This window comes from Argiope bruennichi, chromosome 5 (assembly GCF_947563725.1).
Source record: "Argiope bruennichi chromosome 5, qqArgBrue1.1, whole genome shotgun sequence".
Taxonomy (NCBI): Eukaryota; Metazoa; Arthropoda; class Arachnida; order Araneae; family Araneidae; genus Argiope; species Argiope bruennichi.
This window is the reverse complement of record NC_079155.1, coordinates 103,732,627-103,741,781: the sequence shown is the minus strand read 5'-3', so window position 1 is coordinate 103,741,781 and position 9,155 is coordinate 103,732,627. Positions and strand designations below refer to the sequence as shown.

Genomic DNA, 9,155 nt, shown 5'->3' with positions numbered 1-9,155 from the left:
CGTATTTATTCTTTAGGGAAGAATTAAAAAAATTATTAACTTAAAAATCAGTATTATGAAATAGAGAGATTTAATTTTAAACATTAATTAATGTATTCCCCGAGACAACAGCAAAAGTGCTATTTTGAAGCTCAATAAAAAACATCATCCAGTTATGAAACATTACAAACATGATTTTTAGGCATAAAGCAAATCTTTATTTTATAAAATAATATTTAATAACTAGTTAATGCCTCATTATTAAACATTACAAGTTTTTCTCATTCGCCGTGAAAACATCAGCATTTTTAATAAATGTAAACCTTATCTGAAACAGAAGTATTTATCTCTCTTTCCTTATCCGAAACAGGAAATAAGATTACAAATTAAAATATGAGAATTCAACATGAACCTTGAGTAAACCAAAAAATAATATTTAGAAACCTGATTACCAGAATTCATTTACAATTAAAAACAATATTAAACTTAAAAAATATCTCTATGTAAAAATTGAACTAGAATAAATAAAAAAAATTAATACAAATTTTTATGAGATCAAAGAGATTTTCATATTATCAAGCATTTTTTATTGTTTTAGAATAATAATTTTCTTCTTATTATTTTTTAAATCTTCATTAATACAATATATCAAATTAATGATAGATTCAAAGATTTCAAAGCAAAATTTTAAGTCATTCTGAGAACAATTTCTTCTATCTAAATTATTCTATAACAACCAAAAGACAAAAGAAGCAAAAAATTCTTCCTGACAAGACACTTACATGAAATACAGAAAAAAAAATCTTACCTTCATGTAATTTTACAAATTCAATGAAAATCTTTTAATGAAAGTAAATAATTAAAAAATCTTTTAGATACATTTATTAATCTTTTGATAAAAAATATGAGATATATATGGGGAGAAAAAATCAAAGATAAATAATTTTAAGAATCAAGATTTTTTTTTTTTTTTTTTTTGCAATTTTAAAGATAAATCTAGTTTTAATTAGATGCTACTTAAATAAAAAAAATATATTAATTTACTTCACTGAAACAATATGAAAAAAATGCTCGATTGAAATTTTTATTTAATCACATGCATCGAGAAAAAAGCTTAAAATTTTCATGAAATATAAATTTTAAATAAAAGTACTTTGATTTTTTTTTTAATAAAAATAGTTTTCCCAAATTAAAAAAAAATATTGCTTACACATACGATGGATATCGCAGATGAAAATCGATTAAGATGGTATATATTTATATATTCGTTCTTTCAACAACAGATGTATTAATTTGATATTTTATATGATACTTTAGGGAAAACGAAATTATATTAACCTATTTTGGAGTATTACGATAGTTATTTCCAACTTTCTGTAATAAAAAGTAACATTTACTACGATAATTGAGGCAACTCTGTTACTATGACAGTTCTTATTATCTAAAAAAATACTTAATAAAAGCTTACTAGCTTAATGAAATATTAAAAAAAATATTTTAAACAAAATTTACTTTGATGTTTTAAGTTTATTAAAAAATACTTTTATAAAATCTGGATGTCAGTATTCATTTACATTTATTGCAATATACAAACATCAAAATATCAACTCAACATATTTATTAATTTTACAGGTGTAAATCCATTAAAAATGCAACCTAAAATCACTGATTATGTTAACATTTATTTAAAAAAATCATATTAAAACGCTAACTCTAAAAGATACGTTCGCATTTTAAAAATAAACAGTAGAAAAGTTAATCATTACTCATTGAATGAAGCATAGAAATAGAATTTCTTACCTCCTAAATCTCTTAAATTATATTTAAGAACATATTCTCTGAGGCTTAGATGTCAAAAATCCCCTCATTTCCCTCTCTCTTAAGTAACAAGATACAATATTTCAGACTATCTTCCCGGTAACCGAAGAATGTATGCAATGAACTTGGAACAATTATTATATAAGACTGTAGGAAGCACTCAGTTAGAAGGTATCACCGAAGAACATCCGATCTACTCTTGTTCAGGAGTTATTTTTTTTAGCGCTACTGGCAGAAGCAGACAGAAACGACCTTGAGCGGATGATTCGATTTCCTAGTTCTGACAAACAAAAAAAAGTATTTTTTTGATACGTATTCTTTTTTAGTTTTTTGCTCTCTCAGGGATTTAGCGGTTGTGTCTATACTTTTTTTTTTTATCTTGTCCACGCAGAGGTGTTACAAAACAGTTTTGATGACAGGTCATTTCAGTTATTTGGAAGATTTTGCTTGATATTCTAAAATAAATATTTACTTAATTCTACTAACTCACGTTGATTCTGTCATTTTGCTAAAATTATTGTGTAGTTTTCAAATTTTGAGCTTGATTGTGACTTGCTTTGTTACTGTTTAGCATTTATCATCAGAAAAATAAATCGGAGCTTTTTGAGAAATTGGGAAACAAGACGATAAGAGAAGTGTATTACGCATTTATTGAATAACAACAAATAGAAAAATTCTAGAGCATTCGTCTTAGTTTCTTTCTTACGAGAATATTAATTACAAATACAGAATCTGCCACATCAGAACATAGATCAAAATTCGTAAAATATTCCTCCTTATAGTATTCTTATAGGAATTTTCGAAGAATTTTTCATTAATCTGGATTTTTTAATAATTAGATTTTTCAGCCATAATTATATAATAAAAACAAATAAAAAAATTCTAGAAAATTCGTCTTTCTTTCTTACGAGAATATTAATTACAAATACAGAATATGCCTCATCAGAATATTAGATCAAAATTCGTAAAATATTCCTCTAGTAATCTTAGTGAAATATTCAAAAATATCGTCATTAATCCAAATTTTTTAATAATTAAGATTTTTTAGCCATACTTATAACATTTTTTGGATAAATTTATAATTAATTTTTTAATTTAATTTATTTTTTTTAATTTTTCAGAATTTAAACTCGCATTTTTTTTTTAAATTTTTGGACAAAATCTTACACGAACTACTCTTCATGCACCACAAATGTATAACACAAGAGCTACAGAAATAAGTATAATAACTCATGCATTGTACAATTCCTTAACAAAAGTTAAAAGGCAAAAACCAAACAAAACCGAAAGAGTAATATATCTAATCTTGCACACTTTCTAATAAAAGTTTTAATCCCAGAGAACAGATTACATGATATTGGCGTACGATAGTTACGAAATATTAACCTTTGGCGTGAATTTAGCTTTTTCATATGATCTTTGGCGAATTTTTTAGCAATTAATTCCTGGCATGTAATTAACAGGAACCAAAATTCAAATTTGTGTTTTAGATGCATTGAAACAAAATTTGACACAAAATTACACTTGTAGTCACAAAAGCATATACCAAATTTGATACATTTCAGTCATTGTGTTTTTAAAATATTGCATTTACATGTTTCTAAAGTACAAATCGACAGACAGTCAACTCCTTATTAGATTTGACTGAAAATTTGACAGAAGTCTACACTATAGATATTAAATCAATAAACCTAATTTCATCTGTTTAATTCTTTTATTTTTGTAGTTGTCGTGTTAAATTATATTCGAGCAGCCAGCCAGATGGACAGACATCCTCTGAAAGTTTGCTCAAAATGTCATAGAAATCTAGAAATTTTGTGTGACGTCCGTGTGCCAAATTTCATCCACATAGCTCAAAGCACTTTTGAGTTATCTTTGTCACAGATAGACGGACATTTTCTTAAAATATGTTTTTCTAACTCACAGAGTTCTGAAACTTAGAGATTCGTCAAAATATCGCTTTCGAATTTTTTTGACTATTATAATGCTTCATATATACACTGGTGTGCAAAACTGAAGCAACAGGTGCTTTTTTTTGTCATAACTCCACGAGAAATCATCTGAGACACATGAAATTCAGAAATGAGAGATGGCATCTTGTACTTAAACGATAGCGAAAGCATAGTTGCGGAAAAAGGAATATACAAGGCATATAGTATGGAATCAAACAAAAAAGCTTTATTGAACTCAGAGTACCGCTACGTATGATTGCCTGTCCAATAGGAAGAACAGCAAGCAGATGTTCCTTAGTATGGAATATGCCCTCTCCTTACTGTGATGGTTGCTTCGCACCGTCTCTCCATACTCAGCACCAGATTTTCCCAATAGCTCTTGAGGTAAAAGTGCCCATTCCTCAATCAGCATCTGTTTCAGTTGTTGGGTGTTCCCCGGAAGATGTAATCGTGCCGCAAGGCGTCTCCCCAAAGCATCACACACATGTTCTATGGGATTTAAATCGATAGATAATGCTGGCCAATCCATTCGAGTGATGTCTTTACTTTTCAGTAGCTTCTGAACATCAGCAGTCAGGTGTGGCCGTGCATTGTCATCCATAAACACGAAATCTGGTCCTATAGTACCTCGGAACTCACGCACACAGGGTAGGATCACCTCCTTACAATAGCGATCTCCAGTTAAAGAACATCTGTCGAAAACTTGGAGCTCAGTCCGCCATTTCAGCATAATGCCTCTCCGACAACAACTCCAGGGCCACCCTAGCGGCCTCTTTCCATGATGTTACTAGGATGACACCGTGTCCCGACCTTTTTTTTAAATCAACTGGCGTTGACAATCACTTGAGGCACTGAAACGACTTTCATCCGTAAAGAGGACACGACTCCATTGATGAGATGTCCAGTTTTTGTGCTCCTTACACCATTCTAAACGGTACCACCGATGGCCAACTTTCAAAGGGATGCAGCTTTCAGGACGGTAGGCGAATAGGCCACCTTTGTGAAGGTGTCTAAGCCACAGTAAACCGCGGCACTTGTCACCCTGTTGTTGTACACATTTGTTGAGCAGTAGCGCTTGCTGACTAGTATCGGTCTCTTTTCGCCAGCAGGACGATATATCGGTCATCCACTGCAGTTGTTTTCCTACGGCGGCCACCACTAACCTTTCTAACAACTATACCTATGGTTTGGAAAGCTTTCCAAGAGTGAGAAACGACACTTTTGTTAATTCTGTACTCATCAGCTACACTGGTCAAACTGCACCCCTTCTCCAGCTTTCCGATAATTCTTCCACATGTGAAGTCTTCCAGGTGATTTCTTCAAGCCATATTTCCCGAAAAAACTTACTTGCACTTGCAGCGAATGTCTTTAATTGCGTATTCACCATAAGATAAATCTTTAAATATTAAATTAAATCGATCTATACCAATGATAAAGATGAATGAAAATTATTAAGTAAACAGTAATTCAGTAGAATTCTTTTGAAAATAAAAAAATAAAAAAAACTGAATTTCATGATGAAATAGAGAAATTTTTATTGAATAATTCTTTGAGGTATTTATTGTATAAATTAAAAAAAATATGCTGTAGTGCAGATGAGACATCAATGCTGAACGATTATGTTTTCTGTACTCAAATTTTAATCTATATATATATGTGTGTGTGGTTTCAGAAAAAAAATGTTTCATATTTTGATTGAATTTTCCAATTTAAAACTTAAATTTTATGGAAGCTGACAGAAAAAAAGACATATACATAATACAATAAATATAGCACAATAAGGCTTCTTTAATAGTATGAATTATATGACTATCAAAATTTGAAGCTTAAAAGCATTTTCCTGGAGACCTGTTAAGAGACATGTTAAAAATTCACTGACAAACGTTCATGCATCTCTGGAGACAATATTTACAAATATCCTTTGAATTTCTTTTCCACTTTTTTAAAAGAAAATTCCTAATATTAAATGCAAAATTAAAAAAATTAATTCAAATTAAATTATAGTGAAATAGGAGTAAATATTTGCTTCTAATAGAAATTTCTCCATAAAAATAATGAAATTATCCGCGAATGGATTTTATAACTACTTCTAATAGGAAGTTAATCCAAATATGAGTAATGTCATATCTTTAAAACTTTTTGGAATGAATTTTACGCTAAGAAAGGCAGTATCGTGACAAAATGCTCTTTACTCTAAAGATAAGATCTTTATGACAATTAACTACATCAACTAACACTTAAGACAATTTTAAGAAGTTTTATAATCTGACGGTTACAGTGCAAAATATTCTGACTGATAAATATTTTCCAAACGTTTGAGAGGCGTGTTGAATAATATGTTTCAAGTAATAGCTTTCTGAATCTGAATATGGCCGTTTTAAATTGTTCTAATATGTTAAAAAAAAAACAGATTTTTTTTATGATAAAAGACATCGATCAAACTATTTATTTCTTATCTAATGAAAATATTTTTTTGCCTTGAATCTGTCTCCCACAGTGATTTCAGAACTGAAGACATCACAGTTACGAAAACTTAAAATTCGATGAGATAAAAGTGATAAGATATGAAATCTCGTGACGTCATTTCGAATCAAAGAATGTAATAAACTGATTAGCATCGGCAGACGATTCTATCTATTAAGAAATTCTCATTTTCATAATCATTTATTGATAAAAAATCGAACTTTGTTTATATATGAGATAAGTCTCAATAAAAAATATAAGTGAAATGTTTATATATGAGATAAGTCTCAATAAAAAATATAAGTGGAAAGAAAAACCGTGATGATATATTAAAAAAAAGTCAACTGGGAAAAAGTCCTTCAGCCTAGCAACATAACAAGTCACGTGTGATTTATGAAAGTGAAACATGTATTTAAATCAGAAATCTCGACACTTATAGATTTTGGACACACGTGCAGAAATAACTAATGAAGATGAACACTCTAACCAATTAACTTTAGTAAATTTAAATTAAAATTGTAAAAATTATTGAGCTAGCGTTAAGTTTCAAATAATTTCACGTGAGGTCTCAGTCACATGCCACCACTTTCACGTGAGGTCTCAAACGCAACCGGGCCTTTTTTTCTAATATTGAATTGCATGTAACTTTGTGTTGTTTAATTCATTTTACTTTTACTTTCTCGTGTATAAAGTATTGATTGTAGCCTTCAAAAAATTTGTACTCTAGATTTAAACGAATCTCCCCGTTTTAAACCTCTCTGAGTTTGAGAAACCCATTTTTGGAAATTTCTGTCTGTCTGTGACAAAGAAAAATCAAAAACACTTTGAGCTAGACGAATGGAATTTCTTATATGGTCTTTGCACCAAATCTGCAGATTTCGAATTTTGAGTAAAATCTTTTCAGAGGAAATCTGTCTGTCCTGCTGTTCGAATATAAACTAATATGATAATTACAAAACGAAGAGACTAGATAGATAGAATTCGGTACTCAGATTTAACATCTATATTGTAGACCCCTGTGAAATTTTGAGCCGAATCCAAGATGAGAGGTTGATCATCTGTCGGTCTGAAGAAGAGCCTGCAAGCGCAATAACTGAAAAACGCAATGAGTCAAATACATGAAATTTGGTATTACTTTCTCGCATACATAGCATAGAGAAAGTATAGTAATCGTCAAAAAAATTCAAACACGAAATTTTGATAAATCTCCGCGTTTTAGACCTCCCGTGTTCGAAAAATACATTTTTGGCGAATGTCCGTCTGTCTGTCTGTCTGTGCGTGATAAATATAACTAAAACACGCTTTGAGCTAGACGGGTGAAATTTGTAATGCTGTCTCTATACCAGATTTGCAGATTTCTATCAAATTTTGAGTAAATTCTGTTCAAAGGAAGTCCCTCTGTTCGAAGTTAACACGATAACTACAAAACGAAGAGAGCTAGATGGATAAAATTTGGTACACGGATTTAACATTTAAAGTATAGAGACCTGTCAAAATTGGAGCTAAATCCGATAAAGGGTTGGAGGTCTGTTGGCTGTACTTTCAGAAACATGATGATGATGACGTGTCCGTGTGTCCACGGAAAGGGGGGAGGTGCAGTAGCTTCTGAGGTTAAAGACCCCTCAGCACCCGAGGGCAGAAGTCTGACTTCTAGCTCATATGAAGATGAAACTCCCACATTCGTTTACACAACCCCTTTTTACAGGGGGGCACATTCACACACCTCACAGATAGAACACAGATTGAGAACATCCATGCCCGAACCGGGATTCGAAGCTGGGACTCCCAAATCACGGGAAGATGCGCTACCCCTATGCCAGGACGCCGGCTACAGAAAGAAGTAAACGCGATAATTCAAAAACACAATGACTTAAATATATCAAATTTGGTATAGGTTTTAGTGACAAGAAATGCAGTTTTGTTCCAATCGATTGAGTTTGACCTGGGAATAATCGCCAAAAAAGAAAAAAAAAAAAAACTCGCCAACGATGACATGATAGATTCAGAAAAAATGTTAAATTCATGCCTAAAGTTAATATTTCGCAAGTATTGTACGTCAGTGCCATGTGAGGCGTTCTCTGGCATGACAAGTTTATTAGAGTATATGAGAGAAAATTCTAGGGAGACCATTTCCACTGATTCTTATCAATACTTTTGAAATGTATCAATTCCATTGCCACCAAAATAAGTGACTTCTCATTTACCAATTCTTTAAATTTTAATTCACTTATATTAAACAAGCCGACACTGGCAATCAATGGAAGATAGATGGAATTAATAGTTATTAAAAATTCAATATTTTGTATATATTGATTTTATTGACTTCTTCCTCAGGGAAATATTTTTAATCTTCAAATTTTGATTGACATATAATCAATTCTATTTGGAAAGTCTTACGCCCTTCTATTCTTTGAGCTCTGCTTTTTTTAATAAATTTTTGTCCTTATCTTTTTATATTTAAATAATTTTTTTATATCTCTATCACAGAAAAGATGAGTAGAGAGTTTGAAAAGAAGGAACTTATAAAGTTTTATGTTGGAACATACGCAACATGGAAAAATAAGCCTCCTCTTCATATCTCGATCACTAACTAACAAGACAAAAAAAAAATTGAAATCGCAATAATGAAAACGCTTTGAGTACGGAATACACTGCAAACGATTGCAATGAAATATATTATTGTAAAGGACACTTAATATATTTTTAAAAATTAATTAAAAATAAAAATATATACGGCAAAGAAATTGCTATCATTGAAAAGAATTTTATTATTATTTTTTTAATTTTAAGGTGATGTAAAATTATAGTGAAAAACGTCATAATTTCGTTTTATTTCAATTCATCAAATTTCTAATGAATTATTTCTAATTAATCAAATTCAATATCTAATTTCAAACCAGAAGGAATAATCTCCCAGAAACTTTCTCGCATAATCTATACTTA

General features: G+C 30.5%; 1 protein-coding gene across 1 annotated transcript in view; it reads right to left on the bottom strand.

Moving 5' to 3' along the window:
* Positions 1 to 1,991, bottom strand: part of LOC129968152 (uncharacterized) — a 76,054-nt gene extending 74,063 nt beyond the window's left edge. Inside the window, exon 1 of the mRNA XM_056081970.1 lies at positions 1,780 to 1,991. The gene's annotated coding sequence lies outside the window, so the exon portion shown is untranslated. The remainder of the gene's footprint in view (positions 1 to 1,779) is intronic.
* Between the last annotated feature and the right edge of the window lie 7,164 nt (positions 1,992 to 9,155).